Source organism: Tupaia chinensis, unplaced genomic scaffold, assembly GCF_000334495.1.
Source record: "Tupaia chinensis unplaced genomic scaffold, TupChi_1.0 Scaffold000253_1, whole genome shotgun sequence".
In the NCBI taxonomy this organism is placed as follows: domain Eukaryota; kingdom Metazoa; phylum Chordata; class Mammalia; order Scandentia; family Tupaiidae; genus Tupaia; species Tupaia belangeri.
The window spans coordinates 144,999-168,044 of NW_006159733.1; positions in this window are offsets into that span (position 1 = coordinate 144,999).

Genomic DNA, 23,046 nt, shown 5'->3' on the forward strand with positions numbered 1-23,046 from the left:
CTCTTTGGGGAACACATGGTTCCAAAAGAAAAAAAAAAAAAAAAAAAAAAAAAAACCTCTCTAAAAAAATAAAAAGAAAGTAAAGGAATGAAAGAGAAAGGAAGTTTATTCCAATACCACTGCCATTCTGCAGGGAAAGAAAGTGGACACCTCCTTCTAGGAAGCCGTGAAGACAATTACAGATTTCTCTCTAACACAAACCATTGGAGTTTACCTTCCGATAAGTCTCACGGTCATAGCTACCCAATGTTCTCATTCTCAAAAGCATAACCAGCAGGAAACAGTGGTGAGCAAGCATGGCTTGGTCCTTAATCATACAGCATGTTAGAGATACCCACACAATCACAGCAAAAGTGAAAGCAACAAACCAAATGAAGATAGAAGATGCACTAGGCATCTTTCATTCAAGAGTTGTAGAAAATGCCTGCCTTTATCCCAAGTGGACTCAAGGTCCTTCACCTGTCCTCTCAGTGAGGCGCCATCTTGCTCCTGTGAGCACACCCAGCTCCGACACTGGACAACCCCAATTCCTGATGCATGAGGCCAAGCCTGCTCCTCTCTTTTGTGTGTGTGCCTGTTTTAGCAGTAGTATTTTATGATTCAGTTCCAGGCATTTGGGATGAGGATAAAACAAATAAAATGGAGAGCCAAATACCAAACCCTGAGGCACACAAAATACCAAACCCTGAGGCACACGAAATACCAAACCCTAGGACTGCTAGACTGGAAAGAACGAGGGGGCTGAGAAAAATTCACCCAGAGTAAAATTGCGGCAGGCTCTGATAAGTTTCCAATGCTTGAAAAGTAATTTTAAAGACATACAAAATGTCTCTTCTGTTCTTGTTCTCCCCATTCTAATAATTTCGCGATGACTCTTTTTTTTCTTTTTCAAGTCAGTGAGAATATAAACCGGTGACTGCCTTTTAATGGAAGTTACTTTGGTGATTGATTAGAGACCATGGGAGGCTCTTCCATCTTAACCAAACTGAACACTAGTCATGTCAAACACAGACACAGCAACAACAAAATAACCAAGTTTTCTGACTTCTTCACCACATGCGAACATTTATAAAAAGAGGCACATGATCAACTTCTAGATCTTCCCTCTTTCTCTGAAACTATTTTCCCCTATCTTCACTCTGCAAGAATGTCTGTTTAAATCTTCAGTGTGGTGATCAATAAACACGGCACCCTGGGCACAAGTGAGCTGTACTCTCTGTGAATTGATATATCTAGACTCAAGAGTCCAACATATTCACTCAATGGAGTTTTCAATTAAAAACCAACAAGATATCCAAGGTGAAATCAAATATTAGAGAAACAAGAAATTCGTCAGGAAGTAAGCAAATATTGACAGTGAAATATGTGTCATGCGAAATACTAGATGAAAATCTAGATGCTAGAAGGTGTACTAGAGGCAAACGAATTTAAAAGAAAAACAACTATAGTTTAAGGGGAGGAAAAAAGCTTAAAAAACCTGGGCAGGAGGTAGGTTTGAACAATTTGCTTCTGTTCTGCTATCTGATCCTGAAATCTGCCCATGAGGCTATTTTGATGGTGTAACCTTCTCAAGAGACGCACAAATGGAATTTTAATTTTATCCCGGATATATTTTTGGTGTGTTACAGCTTTGAATTTGGAATATATTGACATCTAGGTGTAATTCGAATTAGTTCCCTGATTGGTTAAAACAGAAAAAGAAATGAAAATATTTTATTTCTTTTGAGGAAAAAGTATATAGTTTGACTTATTTATAAATTCAACAAATGAATGCAGTTAGTTTCAGGGCTCTGGATTTCATCCACAGTTTCCTTTAAAGTCAACTTCTACAAAAGATTAAGACTTAGAAAAGTGTAGCCACATTTTATGCATGCTTCATTTATTGGCTTAACATTTGATTCACATGATAGCTGTGTGCCAATTTACAGTAGACAAAGGCCATTTTTATTTTTCCACATAAAAGTCACCTGACTCTCTGTTACCATAATGTTTTATTTTCACCTTGAATTTATGATACATAACACTGGAATTGATATCTCTCACCCAAGAACTGTTAGTAACATACCTAGGGGAGAGATGACTCATTTCTTTTCAAAATCTTCACTTCACTGCTTTCTAAGTGGTAGCCCCATAACTGTAGCATCATGTATCAGTAACTTTAAATATTTTTAAATACACTATATTTCTTCTGATGATAGCTACCTGATTTTACTCCTGAAATCCCTATTTAGGGACAGCAAGGATGACACAAAGTATCGTCATTACTTTAAAATGAACATAGACACATTTATCTGATTGTTTTTTCTTAAATTGTTAGGCACTACTAGACAGAAAGTTTCTGTCTTAAATTCTCTTAAATTGTTAGGCACTACTAGACAGAAGGTTTTTAGAAAGCAAAACATAATACGATACAAAATTCTAAGAGCTAGAAAAATACTCTTCTGGGCAGAATTTCTCAGCGTGCCCATCATGACGTATGTCAGGGCACTTTTCTTTCAGGAACTTGGGTCGCCTCTCTCTTGCAGGGCATTTTTCTTATCCACGTGCTCCTACTTTATCAAGGGAAGGATTTACACAGCAGTGAAGGCATAGTTAGTGCATTGGAGCTTCGCCGTACTCACATACTGCTTTGAGATGGTGGCAGTAAAACAGAGAGACAGGAGCGATTCTTCAGCAACAGTCCTTTATGGGCGTAAAAACTACACAAGGCCAACTCCGCCCTAAATCACAGCACCTGCCGTTGCACAAATTCAAAAGCGCAGGAGCAGTCCTGGCAAGCAGGGACACAGACACACATGAGGGAGGCTGTATGCTGTTTCATAAGTTCCTGGGAAGGGGTCTTTAGGTTCGGGTGTTTCTCCCTAGTGTCTCTGATGACTTTCTATAGTTCTTTTTTAAATGTTAATACATATCATGTAGACAAGGTCCCACTAAGTTTCAATCCTCCCACCTCAGTCTCCAGAATAGCTGGGTCTATAGGTATGATCCCCCATGCATAGCTTCTTGGTGTGGTCCAGGAATGGAACTCAGGTCTACCATGTGGCTTCAGCAGCCTATCAAACAGCAGCATCCACCAGCACTCAGTTCGGCAGCTCAGCCATACTGAAGTTCCAAAAGACTGCATACCACCTAAACAGCTTAAGTCTTTTTCTGAAGCAGGATATGTATCACATTTATTCAGCACTGAGACTGCATTGTTTTCCTATCATTTCTTTCTTTCTTTTTACATTTTCCCACAAACATTTACTTACATATCAAAAACGTTTTGCTCATATTCTTGACAGTTAATAAACAGCTTTCAAATTTTCAAAAAACTGAATTTTAAAGATAATGTTCAAAGTATTTGTTGTAATTTTTTGTGACTCAATAACAACAAAGACAGTATGGTTTTAAGTATTTTTGAGAAAATATTTACATGTCAGCTACTCAAACTATTGAAAAACAAACACTCAGCACAAAATTCACACATAAACCTTCTCAACTCACCCTGCTTAAGTAGTCTGTGATAAACCATCTGCTAGCAGAGGTCAGTCTCTTTTTCTTCATTCAAAGTCTTACTCAAGATAATCCTCTGGTTGTGGTTGCTCTTTTGCAGTCTCTACTGATCATGATACTGGGCTGGAAAAGTCCAGGTTATTTTATGGTACAAATTCTTCCATATAGCTGTTTATAGTACCAGGCCATCTTTCCAATAGCTTCTGTTGGCTTACTTGAGATCTACCTTAGTTCATAGTTTTCTGGTTTGATCTTTAGATATGACATTCCAGTCAAAGCTCTATCCAATAACAAGTATTTCCAATTTCTGATTCAAGACAACAGGTATTACTGAACTTCTGCAAATAACCATTCTACCACAAAATAAAAATAGTCCCAAATATTTGCCAATTCCAGAGGGGTCAGGAACAAAGAAAAGTTTGTTTCCATTTAAAGAAACAAACAAACAAAAAGAAGAAACATTTTAACAAATTGCTGAACCTGTCAACAGCACAAAAGAAAGCAAAGTCCTTAAATTGGGAAAACAAAGCATAGCAAAGAAAAAGACAGTAATGTTTTGCTCAAAAGTCATAGAATTCTATTTTACTAGTTCAGTCTTATATTATTAATCTTTCTTCTGTCAAATTTGCAGCATTACTCTGGTCCAATCTTTCTATTTAAATCCTGGAAGTTAATATTCAATGTTATTATTGATATTTCTTGTCCCTGGCATTAAGTTGGTCTTTTATTTTTTTGGTTGCTTTTTGTTCTCTTATTTCTGTATCAGTGTCTTTAGCTTTCCTGGTAAAGCACTCCTTTCAGAACTTCTTGAAGAACTGGTCTGGTGTTGGTAAATTCGTTCAGGTTTTGTTTATCTGAGAATGTTTTCATCTTTTCTTCCCATATGAAGCATAATCTTGCCAGGTATAGTATTCTTGGTTGAAAATGTTTTTCACTTAACACTTTGAATATATATTTCCCATTCTTTCCTTGCTCACATTGTTTCTGATGAGAGGTCTGAGATTAGATGGGATAACCTTTATAAGTAACCTGATGTGTTTCTATTGCCAATTTTAGATCTTGTCTTTGTCTATAGATTTGGCCAGTCTGGCTTTGACGTGCCTTGGAAAAGATCTTATTGGGTTAATTCTATTAGAGGTCCTTTATATATCGGATCTGGATATTTGAATGCTTCTCTATATTTGGAAAGTTTCCTTCCAGGATTTCATGGAATAGATTTTAGTTTCTTCACCTTCTGGGATTCCGATTATCTGGGTTTTTGGGCACTTAATGCTCTCTAGTATTTCTCATATAGTATTCTCATTTTGGGGGGTTATTTTCTTAACTTTTTGGGTTGTTTTTTCTAGGTCAGAGGTTTTGTCTTCAACATCTGATATTCAATCTTCTGCATGGACTAATCTTTTAATCTTTTCCAGGGAGGTTTTGATTTCCTGTATTGCAGCCCTCCTCTCTAACAGCTCCATTGGATTCTTTTTTATCGTGTGTACTTCCTCTCTCAGATCGCGCAAGAACGTCCTCACTTCCTGGAACGCATTGTCTCTGTTCTCCTGTATCTTCTGGGGTTCATTGCCTCTCAGCTCTTGTATCTCGTTTAGTTTTGAGTACTGAGACTGCAATTTAAGCAGAACACTTTGATATGACTCGTTTGATGAAGTTGTGTTAATGCTTGAAAATACTCAAGATCTAAAAATAAAGTACTATTTTTCTTTATTATTAAAAAATGTGTACAGCAGTTATCCCTGATCCTTCCTCCATCCTTGAGTCACATGCTTATTCTTGTCACTCATCTCCTTGTTCAAATATACTCTGAGGTTCACTCCAAATGCTGATTTTGCCACTGACTGCCAATTTTCAAAAGGTGACTGTTTTGTGATTTTTGTTTTAGATTGCATCAAAATGGCCTATGCTAAAATGATTAAATTAAAACCACCACAGTGGCATGTCTAAATAAACGTGCTCCCAGATGCAGTTGGAAATTCTCATTCTGCTAGTACTGATCAGAGCCCTGAAGCACAGAAATGCATCCAGCCCTGTCAGAAAACTCCCCGTCTTCCCTAGAATTATTCTGTCCATACTTTATCAAAACTTAGCCAGCATTGGTTACATCTGCTGGTATTTCATGCAATACTCTAATTAGAGCTGTTATATAAGTGGCTAGCACAGAAAGAAAAAAAAAAAAAAAAAGATCATTTTTCACCATCAAATTTGCACTTTGCAAATATTATATGATTTACCACACATGTATATGACATATAGGGCATTATTGTAACTCGTTTTACAGTTTGACACCAAGATATGAATATCCATCTTCATAGTCACTCATTTAATAATTAAGTTGCCTGTGGTTTTGTCCAGTTTCAAGATTTGTGTTCTTTACTATACCATGTTAGTTAATCCATTAATATCTCAGAGAACATGTGCTTTTATCTGAAGTTTTAAACTCTTTTTTTTTTTAGAGGTTTTCGCTATAGGGCACGTGTACTCGCCAGACAGACAGAGACAGAGAGACAGAGAGACAGAAAGCGAGAAATCACCCCCCAGGGGGGATGGCCACACTGAAATCCCTTCTCCACCCTTCTCCTCTTGGGATCTTGGGCACGCATGCACACGCACCCGGCCAAATAGCCAAAATCTCTCAAAAAAAAAAAAAAACAAGCAATGGGAGTCAAGAAGAACTGCCCATGAATCACCTTCTATTGACCTTCCTTAGATTGCTTCTCAATGAAGCTCCACCCTAAATCCTTCTAATTCATTAAAGATTTTCAGGATAGTGAGGCTGAGACTGCTGGGTGACTACCAGTAAATGTTCTCTCCCCTTCCATAGTAATGAAACCCTGAATTTTTGTAGCACAGTTCCTAATCACCCTGGGGGTGGGGAGGACTAAGATCCTAACCTCCGTTGCAATTGTATGGGACCATATACCTAATGAAGCTGATGGTATCTAAGCACAAATGATGCATGGCATCCCCAGGGGCCATCCTTAAAAGCTGGATGGCACAGTCCTTCTTTCCTGTAAACTGGAATGTAAACCTGAAGGCTGGAGCCAGTGTGACCCTCTTGAGTCAATGGCTAACATTAGAAAGAGATAACACAAGCTGTTTATCAAGGGGCCAGAATGTGGCAAAGCAATAAAACGCAATGCTCTGCAAGGCTCACCCACATCATAAGGGTCTGGGTTTGTGTTCAGGGACCTCCCTGAGTACACCAGGCACACACATGCCCATGATCCAGGGCTGGATAGAACTGGGAGAGCATCATGGCATCGAGATCTTGTTAGGATTGCTGTCTCTCTGTCTCTATATCTCTCTCTGTGTCCTTCTCACTCAGGGAAAAATGAAATAAACTTCAAATCATAAGAGGATCAGGGGAACCAACAATTAGCGTAATAGCTATGTCACTGGACTCCCACGTAGTCGACCGCAGTTCGCGTCCTGGACCCGGTGACTTAAAACTCACGTCGGGCGCGTGTGCGTGCGTGCCCAAGATCCCGAGAGGAGAACGGAGGAGAAGGGATTGCAGTGTGACCATCCCCCCTGGGGGGTGATTTCTCGCTTTCTGTCTCTCTGTCTCTCTCTGTCTGTCTGGCGAGCGCACACGCCCTATAGCGAAAATCTCTCTAAAAATAAAAATAAGAGGATCAGCAAATTAGAACAAGCTTGATTGCTCACAACTTATAGAAGAGAGGCACATATGAGCCTTGAATTGCCTGCTTGCCTCCACACTTCCATATCAAAGAGAATGAATGTCCAACTTAGTTTGAGTTTCTTTCGCCAAGAGATAAAACTAATGTTATGAACACCAGGAGGGTTGATACTAAATGTTTCTCAGCCTTGTGAGCTTCATGAACAATAATCTAGCCCAAGAAAGAGCAATTTTGTACAATAAATACTAGCTTTGAATATGCACATCTCAAGGAGCATTAATGAAAAGGAAATAATTACAAAAATAATCAAATGAAATTACCTCAATGTGGCCTTTTTTCCATTCTCAATTCAGCCAGCCTAATCTGAACACTATTGTGTCATTCTCTTTAACCAGCGCATTAGCATAAATAGAACATTCAAGTGTATATGATAATTATTCAATTATAATGATCAAAGAGAAGAGGCTGGTGAAAGCTATCCTTAGTGCTGAATCCCTGTCTAAGAAAATATCAGTACATTTTAAGAACAGAGACCCGTTCTTACGCCAACAGCAGAAATGTGCTATTTTCAGAACGATGTTTCTACCTTCTTTAATAAGAGAGAATAAAACATTATTTTACCTCCTTAGGAGACAAAGCGAGCTGGAGCATTGCATTATCCCTAAAAGTTTTGTAGCTGTTACTGAAAATCATTAACTTTAGGTGGTTTTCGAAACAGGTCTGGTAGCCTGACCTAGAGTCAGAAGGTGCAATTGCCTGGCTGGACCAGATTTAGAGCTTCCAAAGCTGATGAAGCTATATCTGCCATATGTCTCCACAATTACATTTGGAACCCAGCCACAGGCCATGGTTCTCCATCCTCTGGGGATTTTCCCTTGCCTCAGAAAGATGTTAATTATAAGAAGTGAGGAACAATGCACATTTTTGAAACATCATGAAAGACTTTTTCTTTCAGATCCTGGTCCAGACATTACAAAATCACCTAGGAAGCAGCACTTGATCATCGATTCCATTCACCTTCTGCTGCAGACATGTGGGGAAGCAAAGCTGTGAGCTGCCCCAGGATTTCCTTGAAGCCAAAAATCTGCCCAGTTCTTCTCTGGGCAGATTTTCAGCTGCTGCAGCCCAATTTAGGAAAGGCAGCTGTCAGGCGCATTTGGCCACACACCTAAATGGGAGCCTCCAGCATTCTGAACTAAAAAACAACATTGCTGAGATAGTGAGAGTCTGCAACAATGGGGGTCTTGGTGAAGGCTTGGAAAAGCAAAGCAGTTTTCTTAGATTTTCTTAAAAACCATTGACTGAGCCTAAAATAATATGATAGTCTTATATGAACAGGAAACTTGCATTTTTGAAAGGCCAGCTTCTGAAAGCATAAGAGGAAAAAAGAAGATGATGTCTAGAAGCATTTGAGTTTGAGATACCTGGGAAACTTACCACCTCGAATGCAAATTCAGTAGCTCATCCTTAGCCTACATTCTTGATCCTCACACAAAGGGTCACACGTGAGTGGCAATCTCCTAGCTTGCCCATCAGTCAGAATTAGCTGTACCAAGGTATCAGATGACTGCTGTAGTCAGGCTAGGTTAGCCTAGGCTGAGGTAACATAGGAACCCCAGATTTCAGTGAATTTCTTTGACAAGTTCATTCCTTGCTCATAGCACAGTCTGATGTGCACTGGGTGGTTCTTCTCTAACTATAACTTAGAAACTAAAGCAGCTTTCATCCTGTGGCTCTACTGATGTGTGGCTCCTTGGTCACGCAGAGGGTGAGCCAGAAGATGGGAAAGAGAACACCATGGAACTGACCTACTGTCAGCCTGGGAGTGACATCTTCATGTCTAAGAACTACCCAATGGCCATCTTAATTGCAAGGAAGTTTAGGAAAGGACCACAGGTATATCCAGAGCATAGACGCTCTGGACTAGAGCCACTAAGCAAATTGGACGTGTGAGTTTAGCCATCAGCTATTCTGCAAGATGGTTTTTAAAGGACCCTCAGAGAAGTAAAATCAGGCACACAAACATCACCACAAAGAATGAAATAAAGAGAAAGAAAGAAGGAAAGAAGAAGGGAAGCAAGGGAAGAGAGAAGGAAGAGAAAGTCATGAAATAGAAGCCATGAAGAGTAACTTCTATGATAAGACATAGGAAGACCGAAGCAAGGACAAAGGACTAAGAGAAAAGGTGAAAAATGGCTGAAACATGGACACTGCAGGAAAAGGCAGTTCATTTCTGGTAGGAAGCATTAGAAAACTGGAGACTGGAGAGAACTGAGAGTAAGATGACAGTAAAAGAAATAAACAGTACATAGGAAACCATTTATAGATGGAAACACCGAAAATCAGGCTTTTAGAATGACAGGCACAGCAAAGACAGAAAAAGAGAAAATCACTTCCTTGACAGAGGCAATAACAGAGGTTAAAAACCACACATAGAACCCTGCAAATTGATTAAGAAGACATAATCCCCATAATCATAAGCATTCCAAAAGATTGTGAAAAAGGAAATATGGAAAAAATAATGTAAAATATCACAACTATTCTATAAAATTAAATAGGGAAGGAAGAATTCCTTTTTTAAGACTTTCTCTTTTTAAATTTTATTTATTTATCCATTTATTTGTTTATTTTGAGAGGTTTTTGCTATAGGGCGCGTGCATTAACCAAAAAGACAGAGAGAGAGACAGAGAGGCAGAAGCAAAGAAAATTATGCCCCGGGGGATGACCATGCTGTAATCCTTTCTCCTCCATACTCCTATTGGGATCTTGGGTACGCACGCACATGCGCCCGGCATGAGTTTAAGCCACCAGGTTCAGGACTTGTACCATAGTCAATTATATTGGAGTCCAGCAACATAGCCATTATGACAACTGTTGGTCCCATCATTTTTTAAGACTTTCAGAACACCTATAAAATGATGATGCTAGACAAGTAGTGTTTAAATTCTTAAAATAAAAGAATGAATAATATATGTTTAGAAATATGAAAAAGAAGGACACGTGATACTAGGAACAATTTTTTAAATCTGAAAATTATTTTAAATCTGCAAAAAGTATCTTGAGAAAATACTTCTAAATAAATTAAGAATATGAAATTTGGTGTCTACGAATCCAAGATCTTGTTCTTGGATCCAAAATTTAACTGCGTGGGTGCAAGGGAGATATGACTTAACATTTGAAAAAGGCAGAGGAAAGAGAGTAAAAGAGAATTTAGATATTTTAATTAATGAGAGATGACCCTGCTCTACCCTGAACTTACTGGAATAGTGGGTTTCAATCTAGGGCTAACACGTAGATAGAGATGAACAGAACAACCAGCATGATGGAGGCCTTGAACTTTCACCAACTTAGGAAGTGATGAATGGGAAAGGATGACTGAAATGGCGAAGGGAAAAATATCCTTTTTCAAGTCCAAAGGGTGGAAAAGACAGAGTATAGACTGAGGTTCCTCATAAAGATGAACTTTCAAAATCCATGAATTGTGCTGCCTTGTGGCCTTGTAGTTTCCCCATCCCTGGGGCTGTTCAAACAAATGCTAAAAGGTATCTTCAGGGACCAGTAGGTGGCCTAACGGTTTTGTCCCTGGACTCCCAGGTAGTGAACTGTGGTTTGAGTTCTGGGCTTGGCAGTTTAAAACTCATGCCATGCACATATGGGTGCGTGCCCAAAATCCTGAGAAGAGAATGGAAGAGAAGAAATTGTGGCATGGCCATCCCCCATGGGAGGGGAAGATGATTTCTCGCTTTCTGCCTCTCTATCTCTCTCTGTCTCTCTGGTGAGCACATACTCCCTAAAGCAACAAACCTCTCTAAAAAATAAATAAATAAAAGAGATACTTTCAGCATAGTGGAGGAGGGATTAACAAATGGCAGATCACTGGACTATATGGTTTCCAAAGCTTCTTTCAATGCAGAGATTCCCTAATTCTACCATGACGATTAAATAATTTACTGATAATCTTCCTAACAGAATTATATTAACAGAAAAAAGTTAATGCACAAATTTTAAAAAGAAAGAAAAACAAAAACAAAATATAACCCTGCAGGCCCTTTCTATGAGTGTTGGCTTCTGTGCTTCCATTTCATTTCCTAGTATCCTACTGTCAAAAGAATTCCTCAGTGAAATCTTTCTAATGACCTTGGTGATAATCATCAGAAAATAACACAGCAGATCTGTAGAACTAAAGGGAAGCAATAGATGGACCCTACCTAATGGATTCTGCTTGTGAAAATGCATCCTGGTCCAGCCCATGGGCTAGTGGTTAAAGGAACCTGATCCCACATGGCTGACTGTGACTGTGCAGTTCAAGTCCTGGACCCAGTGGCTTGAAAAACATTCTGGGTGCATGTGTATGTGTGCCCCAAATCCTGAAAGGAGGGAGAGATGGAGAAGAAGGGATTATGGTGTGACCATGTCCCACCAGAGATTGCTTTTTCCCTCTCTGTCTTTCTGTCTCTCTCTGGAGAGTGTATATATCCTCTGACAAAATTTCAAAAAGAAAAATAAAAAACAAAATGCATCCTGACGAAGTTGGCATTAAATGTTAACATAAAATTTGTACTCAAGGAAAAAATGACTCAGGTTGAGCGGACCCAACCCTTGTTACCATGGACAGAATCAAGGACACACTGCATCTGGGCCTCCCATTTACAAATCCAAATCTGAATAACTTTACACTTACAGTACAAGTAACTGGAAAAGAAGAAGCAGTTATAATTATTCATTTAACAAAAATCTCTATCTTAGTTTCCCATTTCACCATGATTAAGGTTCCTCTATATCAAGTACAAAGAATCTCCAGCTTCAACTTGAGGGCCTTATTCTGCCTTGAATTTCATGTCATCACCTATCCAGAATGCTCCGTCATGTCCATCTTTGGAAACTTTCAACATCAGTTGATTGCCACATGATTCCAAAAATTTACAAGAAGGGCTGTAGCAACATGAAAATGATCTTCTCTGTAAAATGAGAACACCCTCTAATGAAAAGCGCCTGGGAAATTAGGAAACCAGACAGAAGCCATAAAACTTCCGATCAGGCAAAAAAGATTGAACCACACATAGCTGGTGGCAGTTGTTCAGAAAAACAAAACTACTCCCATTGAGTTAGGAATCTTCCCAAACACTGTCATACATCATAAATATATTCACAAACTATCCTAAATGAGTATAAGTTTTGCCTCTCCTGCTGTTTCTCAATCTAACTCTGTACACATCTAACTGCATTTCCACAAAACAACTAAAAATGACTCATCTTCATAAAGTCCCTTCAATTTCATATGGTTCTTTCATATTTTTTTTTTAAATCTCACAATAGTTATTTCGGCAGTTACAAGCACACAGCTAGAAAATGGTAGACCCAGGACTGAACACTAACTTTGAAGTCTCACAAAACAAAATCAGGATTCTGTGTTCATCTCTAACCATTTCCACTCCTGGGCTATGTGCTGTGGTGTCTTTTTGTGAGTCGAAGCAACTGAGGACCTTCATTTGCCATGTGTCTGTCATCTCCCTATCCCTTTTTCACTTCCTTTGCTCCTCTGTGTCTACCTCATATTTTTCTCCTTCACCATTGCTCCTTTCTTCCACATCCATCCCCACCCAATTCATCTCTTGTTCACTCTCATCAGAAAGTTAACAGCCATCTAATCCACATGCCGTAATCAGTGGTGGTCTCTGCAGGAAACAATTAAGCCCACGAGTGTCCAGCACTCAATAGCAGAAAGACTTCTTTCGGAAGGGAACATTTCACAGATGTCGAGAGCATCGAGGGTTGTGGTGGGTTGTTTTTCCCCCCTTCAGTGAGAAGAGGCTTGTCAAATCAGAGCTGACATTTGTTCTTCGGTGTCTGATTTAGGAGATTATACATCAGAGGAAAGCACTTGTAAAAGGATTATAGCATTATAGAAAAATAATTGGAATGTTTCATCTCTGCTCGTTAGAGTTGCTCTAAGGAGTAGCTAGATTAATTAGAAAGAGGCGATACGCTTATTTCTCTAGCTCAGTACTCTGCTGGTCAGAGATACTCCTGTTTACATTAGCAAATACTAAGTCTAAAGGTGAGCCAAAGTAGTGAGAGGAAGGAATTAGCATGAACATCTGGGCAGCTTTCTACCACCTACATTCCCCCAAAAAACGATCTGCTCAGGATATACAGGGAGAAGTTGGGTTATAATGTTGGTCCCGTTAACTACTGTATCCACCCTACACCTAGGAAGCGAAGAGATATAGCATTTGGGTTTTTTGTTTGTTTGTTTGTTTGTTTTTGAGAGGTTTTTCACTATAGGGTGCAAGTGCTCACCAGAAAGCCAGAGAGAAACAGAGACAGAAGCGAGAAATCACGCCCCCCAGGGGGGATAGCCACACTGCAATTCCTTCTCCTCCATTCTGGGGATCTTGGGCACGCACGCACATGCACCCAGTGTGAGTTTAAGCCACTGGTTTCTGGACTCAAACCGTGGTCGAATACATGGGAGTCCAGTGACATAGCCATTACGCCAACTGTTGGTCCCAGGATATAGCATTTGTTGAGTAACTGTTCTGAACCAGACACGGAACTAGGAGTCTTACAAATACCATGGCATTCATTCTCCTGACAATCCTTGAGGTTATCTTCTTTATCTTCTTTTTCAGGAAGTGAATTGATGGGTGGGACTCAAACCCAGATCAGTCTGTTTTCATGGACCTGCATGCTTTTGTTTTTACCTTTGTTTTTCCAGTTCTGCTAGGTACCACCTCTGATCTAAAATGTCTTTATCGTGATAATGGCAGAAATTTTGGTATTTACTCTTGTCATTTGGAAAAACAGAAACTCAGTTGATCTACATCGGTCATCTATGAATAAGAAACAAAATTTGTCCCTGTCTTTGAAATGTCAGGGTGTGTTTGTTACTACAGCACAACTTAGTCTAGCACAGCAAATACAAGGGAGTGTGTCATTTTTAATTGACCTTAAAGAGGACACTGCAGGAGGAAAAACAATGATAGAGGAAAAGGGACCTCCAAAACAAAACTACTAAGCAAGCTGAAAAAATAAGGTAGCAGAATCTCTCTTTTGACAGCAATAGGTATTTTAACTAACACTATTAAAAAGTAATGACATCATGCCACTTCTCTTGAACATCTCAAATCTTTTTACGAACTTTATGTAGCCAAAGAGAAGCTTGTGATTGTCTCCTTAATTCCTCCAGTTGACAAGTGCAGTTAGAGTTCTCCAGAGAAATAGAAACAATGTAAGGATGGATTTATTATGAGGAATTGGCTCATGTGACAATGGAAACTGAGAAGTCCATATGATAGGGAGCTGTAAGGCAGGTGGGGAACAAAGAGTATAATTCCAAGTCTGAAGGCGCAAGAACCAGAAGCACCAGTGTCCAAGGGCAGAAGAAGATGGCTGTCACAGCTCAAACAGACAGAACAAACCTGCCCTTCCTTTGTCTTTCTGTTCTATTTGGACCCCCAGTGGATTGGTAAGGGTAATCTTTCCTCAGTATAGATCCAAATGCTAATCTCTTCTGGAAACATTCCATTAACTCATTCAGATATAATTATTTTAATAATTATTTATTTCATTTTATTTATTATTATTAGTTTTGAAAATTTGCTATAGGGCACATGCACTCACTAGAGAAAGAGGGAAAGTGAGAAAGCAAACCCCAGCTGGCCATGTGGGAGTCCATCACCTTAGCCACCATGCCACCTGCTGGTTCCCAGATCTAATGTTTTACTAGCTATCTGGGCACATCTATTTCACTAAAGTTAACACATGTAAAAGTAACCATCACAACAGAATGTATAAATCATTCTCTCCCACTCTCCTTGCATAGTAAGTAAGTGCTAAATACTCGGTCACAGGTATAAAGGGTCTGTAGGTTTTAGGGAGTGATTTTAAGGATGTATATCAATTATCTCATTTTTTTGGAGGGGGGTCACATAGAGTCAATCCATAGAGTTCACTGCTCAGACTGTGTTCTGTCTGTTCCAAGTCTGAGATAATACATATGTAATTTAATATAATCTAATTTGCAATTAACTAAAATTTTCCCTTTAAGATGAGCCAGCAGCCCTCTGGTCATTCTGCCTAGCCTTACCATGAGTGCAAAATGAAATGCCTTTCATCACTGCTTCTTTGACCATGGTTAAATAATTTTCAACTCTTGGATACAGAGTATACATTCAGCTTTCTCCAGTCCTAATAGATCACATGTATTTTCTCCAACAAGGCTGAAAAGATAATAAAAGGTTGTGTTTGTAATTCATTGATAAAAAGTCCAGTGACCCACTCCCTAAATGTTTAAGTACAAATTAAAATAGTCACAGGAAAATAAATTCAGAACAATTCTAAAGTTAGAAAAGATTATTTTTGGTGCCCTGCTTTATGCTTAGGCATCTTCCCATATGCTTTTCCTTCTACAAATACCCGAAAACCTCATGTCTTCTCCTCACCCTCAATATCTCCATGTGTGGCCCCTCTGGCAACAAACAAGCCTCCCAAAACTAGACTTCTGTTCTGTTCCCTAGAATCAGCCATAGGAACAATGTTTTATCAACTAACCCATGTTTATCTTTCCTAGGTGCTCATAAATGTATATACCCCCCTTCCTCATTGGGGTATGTATGAAAGCATTACATCCCAGTTAACCTGATTATGTTTTGGCAAGGGCTTTGCAAAATGTATCTAACTCCACGGAGGTGAGAAGGTTGGACATTTCAAGCACCGTGGTAAGTCAACAGAGGAATAATTTTTCAACAAGACCTTTGTTAGACAACGAGATTGTACCATAGGAGAAGTTGCCTTTTCAAAAGAAAGTTCTCATTCTTTTACAGATGAGACATAGTCCAGGTTAGGATTTTTTTCTTTTTTTCTTTTTTTTTTTTTGTCCTACAGAAGACACTGGAAACCTCACCTCTGCAATAAACAGAAAGGAAACATATCCCAAGCTCCCTATAACTAAGCAATCATTCCCTTGATCCCTTCCCTGCTTTCCAAACCAATAATTCCAGTGGGACTCTCCAATTGCTCTGAAAAGTATTTCCTATTTCCTTAAGCATGTGCCTCAAAATATACTAGATGTTTAAACATTGAACTTATTTCACCTCAGTAGTGGACGGGTACTGCGTCTGGGGGTTAATCCTAAACTGAAGACTAATAGAATAAAAACAACATAAAGAATCTGGACAGCCTGAAGGCAAGATTAGGGAACTAGATGACTGAACAGGAAATAGGGCCCCTGACAACCAGGCTAACTACTTGACAAATTTGCCTTAGGCCAGCCCTTTCCAGACACAGGGAATATGTCTTCTTCCATTACTGTCAAATATTCAAATCACTTTTTAAGATGCAACTTTAAAGATCACCTTCTTTTACTTCTTCATTACTTTATGCTGTTACACATTTATTCAGTTCTACACAATGTGAAACAACAATGGAAAATGCAGCATGTTAAGATCTTTTAGTAGGGTCTGGATTGTATTATGATGGCGTTATCATAAAGATTCATCCAGTGGTCTGACAACTGACTCAGAGGACATAGCTTGGGCTCTCATCTTAAGTCTCTGCTTACACACACACACACACACACACACACACACACACACGCACTCTAACATAAGTAACTCCACCCTTTTGGCACCAAAAAATAAATGGTCAGTCTCAATTGAGAGAGAGAGCCCAGAAAACATGTGAACATGTGAAGGAGAAAAGAGCCTGCCAAATACACGTATCTTACACAGAAGCAAGAAGTGCCAGGACCAACAGATGGTGTAATGGATACATTGCTGGACTCCCAAGTAGTCAGCCATGGTTTGGGTCCCAGACCCAATGACTTAAAACTCATGCTGGACACGTGCTCAAGCATGCCCAAAATCCCAAGAGGAGAATGGAGGAGAAGGGATTGCAGCATGGCCATCTTCCCTGGGGATGCAGAAGGACAGAGCAGGGGAAAGACAATGGCAAATTCTTCTCCATGATACAAAGAACAATATGGAAGTGGCTCTTAACATTCTCAACATCAAATTGTAGAGATAAGAAACACAAAAGATTGATAGATAGTCCATGAAAAACTAATAACACGGACAGTGAGCTCCAAGAGTTCAAGGAAAAAAGAAATCGGGAAAATTGGGTGGAACTATGTAGGAGGATTACTAAAGAGAATGAGTCCTTTTGCAAATGTGGCTCAGAAGTAACACTTCTAAACTGTAGCCCACATCACATAAAAGACAAAGACCAATGAAAGTATGAGCTTTCATCATTTCCTTCACAGAATCTTCTGAGTTTGCAAATGTGTGAAAAAGAACAGAATCAATGTGGGTCTATTTATCCATTTCAGGGATCAGCAGCCCTCTGGTCACTCCTCATGGGCCTTGCCATGAGTACAAAATGAAGTGCCTTTTATCACTGCTTCTTTGACCTTGGTAAAATAATTTTCAACTCTTGGATAGAGTATAATACATCCAGCTTTCTCCAGTCCTAATGGATCACATGCCTATTATATTTTCTTCAGTGAGGGTGAAAGATAGTAAAAGGTTGTGCTTTATAATCCATTGATAAAATATCCAGAGGCAAGACCCCAAACTGCTCATCATAGCAGAGCCTTAGACATTTCTGTTGAGCTAGCAAAGCTCCTTAGAGAACACTGATCAGATGCTCCTAGAGCTGGTACTTTACATAGAAGTGTCTAGTATCTGATCTCCTCAAGTCTCTCCTTCCTTGCAGAAAGAAGCACTCATTAGATTAGAAAGGTTGCCATAGCCTACCTAAGAGGTGTACTGATGTAAAGGATTATGCTGCACAAATTGGGGCAAATTTCTTTACTAAGAGTATGCCAAGATGACAAAGACTCAAATCCTAGAGCAACATTTCTCAAGTTGTAGAGAAACAGTAACTCAGGACCAACTAAGGACATTGCTAAAAATGCAGATGGTCTGGGCCCTACCCTAAAACTACTCAGTCAGAATTTGTGGATATAGGGACCAGCAGTTAGCATAATGGCTATGTCGCTGGAGCCGCATGTAGTCGACCGCAGTTCCAGTCCTGGACCCAGTGGCTTGAAACTCATGCCGGGCGCGTGTGCGTGCGTACCCAAGATCTAGAGATGAGAATGGAGAAGGGATTGCAGCGTGGCCATCCCCCCTGGGGGGTAATTCTCGCTTTCTGTCTCTCTGTCTGGCGAGCGCACGCGCCCTATAGCGAAAGCCTCTCCAAAGAAAAAGAATTTGTGGATATAGGCTCAGGAATCTGGTTTTTTGTTTGTTTGTTTTGAGAGAGAGATTTTTGCTATAGGGTGAGTGAGTTCACCAGAGAGACAGAGAGAGAAACAGAGAGACAGAAAGCAAGAAATCAGCCCCCTGGGGGGACAGCCATGCCACAATTCTTTCTCCTCCATTCTCCTCTTGGGATTTCGGACACACAAACACACATGCCCAGTGTGAGTTTCAAGCCACTGGGTCCAGAATTGGAACCACGGTCAACTATGTGAGAGTCTAGTGCCTTAACTGCTACACTATCTGCTGGTTCCAGGAATCTGTATTTTAAGAAGATTCTTCCACCTCTACCTTCTAACACCACTGACCTAGGAATGTAGTCCTTTTCTGTCTTCTTAGTAATAGTCACCTTCGAGGGAGGAATGGGTGAAATCCTATAGACTATTTAATATCATGGAGAGCAGTTACAGATCATCATTCACTTCGTCACTCAGGGAATCTAGGAAAATAGGAGACTAGGCAATCCTAGAAAAGGGTATGAGCCAATTACTGAATCCTAAACCACAAAGGGTAAGTCTACCAGGATCTGAGCTTTCGAAGTCTGGAACCAGGGCTCCCAGGGTATGGTGATACTGAGTACTTAATAAATTTGATGAGAGAGGGAAGAAATAAAGGAGAGAGAGGAGAAATAGAAAATAAAAACATGAGTACAGAATGGCCAACCTTGACTCTGTGTTCATTTTAGTTTTCCAATATCCTGCCCTGGCCTTCCTTTCAGCTCTAGCCTTCTTGCCATCAACTCCTTTTATTTTCACTTCAGGTATTGGGAATTCTCATCATGTTTAATAACAGGCTTCTGGCTTACTGGGTTAAGATATCTCCAGTCCATATTAACAGTCATTCCCTGACTCTTCAAAGTCAGACTCTAAAAGAATACTTTTCTTCTACTTCACATAAGGGCACTTCTCAAGGTCACAGTAGCTGAGGATTATGCATAGAGTACAGGAAGTGAATCAATTCGTGAACTGGCTCAGCCGCACTCACCATTTCACCAGGTTTTTAGTTCCTCTGCACACCCAAGCTCCTTCTTTAGCTCTGTATGCATGGCAGGGCAGGGACAGCAGCAAAGAGGGAGAGAAGGCTTCTGAGATGTTTTACAAATCGCTTACACTCTCTGTTCTGTAGGGCCTCTGGGTCTTCTAGTCTGCTACGAAGTTGAGAGATACAGATCCCTGTACCATTCTCCCTGCCGTGAGAACTCTTGTCTCCAGAATTTTCACTCCAACTATTATTAGTAAATGATCCAATGAACTCTTGATGAAAGAATTGTCTGTACCAGGCTCTAGGATTAGGCTGTTGAAAGTGGAGCAATTTCCAATTCTATACATGGCATTTGCAAACCACAAAAATACATATCTTGAAATTAAAATAACCTTTAAAAAAAAATCCTACTACCCATTAATAATTACTGTTAACAAGAGATCTACATGCTTCCACCATTAAATTGGCAAATATGGACCCAACTGTTTATTTTTTTCAGAATTAGAATGATGTCTTACAGTCTCTTGTTTTCTTTCCTCTTCAACATGGGATAAATGGAGAATATTTTCTCGTGCTCAATAAAGTCTCCTACAACATGACTCTTATGAGCTACATAGTATTCCAACATATAAATATATTTAGCCAATCCCATTTTTGGAGATTTGGATCATTTTTTTTTCTTTTAATTGCCAGAGGGCACAGGCACAGAGAGAGAGAGAGAAGGAGAGAGAAAGCATTCCTCAGTGGGGCATAGTCACACTATGTTCATTTTTTTAACCCCATGTATCCATCCCCTCAGGATATGGGGCCTACAGGCACATGCACCAGATGTATTTTCAAGCCACTGAGACCAAGATTCAAACTATAGTCAGTCATGTGGGGTCTGGCTCCCTATGCACAGGGCTTAATCACAACACTATGGAGCCAGCATTTAGATAATTTCTTTTTTAAAATTATTTTATTGAACTTTATTTATTTTAATTTGACCAGAAAGGGATAGGGTGAGAGAAAGAGAGAGAGAGTGAGAGTGAGAAAGCAAGTCTCCAGGTCCAGGGCTTGAACTGCGGTTGCCCATGTAACAGTCCAGCACCCTTAACCATACCACCTGCCAGTCCTGCCCTTAGATAATTTCTAATTATTTTCTACCATGTTAAACTCTGCTGGAATACTAAACATACCTCATTCAGTGCTCTGAAGGAAGTTCTTTGTTCCTTTATTATGAAGCTTATGCGTGCCTGTCTGTACAACAAAATCTAAAACAGGGGAAGACCCCCAATACCTAGTACTATGTCTAGCACACAGTAGGTGCTCAATAAATGTTTTGCTCAGTTGAATTTAATTGAGTGAAATGCTTTCTTAAATATGAAGGCAAGTTAATAAGATGGGAATCCAGAAGAATCAGAAGCAGACTTTTACATCCTTAGACATATTGACATGTGCAAATAAAAAGTTTTTCATTTCCTTATTCCACTTTTTTTAAAGCTAGTATTTGCTTAAGTTACAGCCACCTGCTGCTCTGCAGCTGTATCAGGGAATAAGTTTGTGCTCTAAATTACCAAGTCTGAGCTTCCCGGTGGTTTTTCTACTAACAAGCTGCCAAGTCTAGAATGATGGGATTTCTGTTTTAGCTGACAACCAAAACAAAATCTGGCTTCTCGGAACAGGCTCTTTCACTTCACCTGCTGCTTCTACAGCTAGAGTAGAGAATGACATATGAATCACCAGAGCCTGAGGCCAGGATTCTGATGGAGGTCCACAGATTGCAACACAAGGCATTGAGAAATGGTTCCCATGTTATGTGTTTATTCCTATAGCAGCCACTCGTGTAAAATATGGGAAAACTTTAAAGCTTTAAAAGCTGTCCACAGCCCTTCAAGTCCAGGAGCCTATCTTTGATGAAATCACCAAGAGCTGGGATGTGGGAGGACTCAGTGTTCCACCTGTCTTTTCCCTTCTAAAAGGAAGGGATGAACTAGTCACACTGACTTTTGCTTCTCTGAAACTTACCTTACTACAAGGCAGAAGAGTGACCCATAGGAGGGATTTCAGACACAGAGACAAGGTGCTGAGGAGATATTTGGGGACAAAGAGGCCTTTCAGTCCTGCTCATATCACTCTTGGTACTAACTCGGTCAGAGAGTACTGCGGAAAGTGGAGATGAAACCATCGTCATCATCATCACATTGGTCTCAGAAGGCCATGGCATCCCTACCACATCAATCGAGCACCACATCCCATAGCACTAGGCACAGAGAAGATACTGAATTATTGAATGTTGAAGCAAATCATGAGTAAACAAAAATAGTGTTTCAATATTAATTCAAAAATTATGAAATATTAGATCCTTTTTATTGAGTATTTGCTATATGTCAAGTCCTGTGGTAGCACTTTAAAATCTCACCCCATTATCTTGTGTAAAATCTCTTTACACAGCTGGTAAAGGTTTGAGCAGGATTTGAACCCAGGACACACTATTTACTCTTATTTAGTCTCAGTCTAACAAACGTGAAGGCTATCTTCCCAGTCTATCCGAAATTACACAGAGGAAATGCTCCTAATATATACAGAGGAATAGAAAAAGAGGTTGTAGGCACAAGTCAAATGGATTTCCAAAACACTTAGCTTCTAGATGGGGTCTCACTATAATGGGGACAATATAAATGCTACCTAAACAGAAAGCACACTTTAGGGGTATCTGACCCAGCAACTCAGGTGGGGAGCCTCTCTCCAAATATGACTCTCTCTTGCCTCACTTTGGTGACCTACTAACGGGCATTTCGATGTGCTTTAGATCTAGGTAAAGGACATTTTTTAGTATTACAAAGTCCCTCCCTGGGTTCTAAAACATGCATAGTGGTTAAGGCCCTAGACTTCCCTATGTTTGACCACAGTTTGAGCCTCAGACCTGCTGCCTTGAGGTGCATGCCAGGTATGCATGTGCATGCATGCCCAAAATCCCAGGAGGAGAATGAGAAAGAAGGGATTGTGGCATGGCCATCCCCCCTGGTGATAGCTTCTCACTTTCCTGCTCACTGTCTCTCTCTTTCTATCTCTCTCTGGTGAACACATATGCCACTATGGCAAGAACTTTTTTAGAAAGTGCCTTTAATAACACTCATTTTAAACATTATTTGATAGAAGCTTATGCTAGATGCACGATGTTTAGAATAAGTTGTTTGGGCTGTGCAATTGATTTGGTTAAGTTGACAAAGGGAATACAAATATTTTGAGCAAACATTCCCAAAATATAGTATTTAATGTATTCTCCCTAAATTCTTTGTTTACTATGAGTTGTCCTTTGCTTCCAAACAAATCCAATGACAGAAATTGATTCCTTTGCTAATATTTTCTTTATTTCAGCTGAAATTCTCTGCACTTAGGTGGTAGCAGTATTCTACTGCATAGGTTTCACAAAGGACAGTTACTAGAAACCTCAGTTTCTCAGAACAATGTACTGTTTGTTTGCTAGCTTGTTTGTATCGAGAAAGAACAGAAGTTATAAATTTTCAAAACAGAGCTTATAAAGTGCATGGACTAATATGATTCATGATTTACCGAGAGAAATTGCCTTAAGCCCTCAATCAGAGCCTATTTATTACTATTTTAGAAACTATTCTAATAAGTTTAGCCATTTGGTATGTTAGGCTATGCTTGATTTTCAGCAG